This window comes from Triticum urartu, chromosome 5 (assembly GCF_003073215.2).
Source record: "Triticum urartu cultivar G1812 chromosome 5, Tu2.1, whole genome shotgun sequence".
Lineage (NCBI taxonomy): Eukaryota > Viridiplantae > Streptophyta > Magnoliopsida > Poales > Poaceae > Triticum > Triticum urartu.
In genome coordinates this window covers 456091095-456093380 of record NC_053026.1, presented here as the reverse complement: position 1 = coordinate 456093380, position 2286 = coordinate 456091095, and positions in this window count along the sequence as shown.

Sequence of the window (2286 nt, the reverse complement as noted above, 5' to 3'; positions counted from 1 at the left end):
GACCCACCGGACGGGCCACCGTATTTCACGAAAAAAAAGTTTCCCCCCTGACTGCTGGGACCCACCAGCTACACCTTCGCATGCAAGGAAGTGCGTCCGTGCAAAAAAAATGATTCTCCCCCCTGACTGCTGGGACCCACCAGCTACATCTTCGCACGCAAGGAAGTGCGTCCGGGCAAAAAAACTAAAACGATTCGCCCCCCTGACTGCTGGGACCCACCAGCTACATCTTCACAAGCAAGGAAGTGCCTGACAGTCGGGACCCACCTGGTTGAAGCGTACGTAGCGTTGACATTCTGGTCGCAAACGTGTACGTACATACTGGTCGATGTAGAGGCGCGCACGTGTCGTAGTAGAGGCGTGCACGTGTCGTAGTAGAGGCGCGCACGTAGCATGTGCACGTACGTACAGCGAACAGGGTGCAAGAAAGGAAATACGGCCACGTATGTGTACATACGGGCGGGGTCTCGAACGCCTACTCGCGCATACATACGGCGAGGGCTCGTGTACATGGCTGGGTCGGAACGGAGAAACAACGTCGTCGTCGTGTTCATGGGGAGGCAACGGAATGCGTCGTGTTCATCGGGAGGCAACGCGGCTGGGTCGGAACGGAATGCGTGGTCGTGTTCATCGGGAGGGCTTGGACGGAAGAGGCGATGGAAACGAGGCCTGGCGTACCGCAAAACGGAGGAACCGGACCTCCTACGGTCGAAACGGGGGTCCTGTTGATCGGGAGGGGTGTGGCGTACCGCAAAACGGAGGAAACAGACCTCCTATGGTCGAAACGGGGGTCCTGTTGATCGGGAGGGGTGTGGCGTACCGCAAAACGCAGAAAACGGACTTGTGTTGGAGCGCTACGGTCGAAACGGGGGTCCTGTTCATCGGGAGGGGTGTGGCGTACCGCAAAACGGGACTCCACGGGATACTGTTCATCTCCACCGTCGACCCCCTCCAGCCTCCACGAGCTACTGTTCATCCACCGTCGACCTCCTCCAGCCTCCACGGGCTCCTGTTCATCCAGCCTCCACCGCGCGCTACTCCACCGGCTACTGTTCAACCACCCCTCCACCGTCTACTGTAAATCCAGCCCTCCACACCACGCGGTCCTGTTCAACCACCCCTCCACCGTCTACTGTTCATCCTGCCCTCCACACCACGGGGTCCTGTTCATCCACCCCTCCACGGGCACCCCTCCACCGTCTACTGTTCATCCAGCCCTCCACCACACCACGCGGTCCTATTCATCCAGAGGCAACGCCACCGCTCACTGTTCATCCAACCCCCCCCCCCCCCCCCCCCCCCCCCCCCCCGCAACGCTCACCGTTCATCCCATCGACCGGCTTCAGTTAGCAGCAGTAGCCAAGGAATCGCTCGATCGGGTTCAGTTAACAGCCATCGATCGATCGCTCGGGTTCAGTAACGCGTAGCCTGCACTGCAATCGCTCGGGTTCAGTTAGAGACCAACGCCTCGCACGGGTTCAGTTAGAGCCAACGCCTCGCACACACGCGCATACGTGTACGAGAGAAACGCGCATCGCTCGGCCCCCGACCTCCCACCGTAACCAGGAACTCCCCGAAATTTTCCTCCCCCTCGCTTCTACCACGGTTTTTTCAGTCATGGGCGGCCCAAAGAATGTCATGCAGCTGCGTCTCCGGCCCCCCCAGGACGTAAAGCCCATTTTCTGTCATGAATTTTTGTCATGGAAGTAGGAGCCCACCACATCTATGATGATACCGGGTTTTGTCACAATTATCGTCATAGAAGTGTCATATGTATGACAGAAAAAAATTTGTTCGGCCCAAAATGTCACGGATGCGTCTTTTTTTGTAGTGCTTTCGGCCTGCCGAACGCGGTCGCCACTCATCGGCGCCTGCTGAGAAGCATTTTTTAGGCTCAGGAGGTCAGGCGTGGTACGGTCCTGGCGGAGATGGAGATGGCTCTCGGAGACCCACCTGTGCCCCCGGAGCCTCCCAAGGTTCCTGGGCCTGGGGGCTCGTGAGGGTCGACGTCTTCATCACGCATCGCCCGCTTCTTCAGCATCACTTCATCTTCAGCGGCACCAGGTGACATCTTTCCAAGTTCCGTTTTTAGCTGGGAGCGCCCACAGGGCCGCATCATTCCCAGGCCGCGTGGGTCCGTCCCTGCGGCATGTATCCATTTTGCTTATGCTCTTTACTTACCTTGTCGGGGGCGCCCCTCGGGTTGCATCATCCCCGAGCTGCTCGGGCCTGGCCCTGCGGCGTCTGCTTTTCCCGCATCTACTTAAAATGAATTTGCTCTTTCGT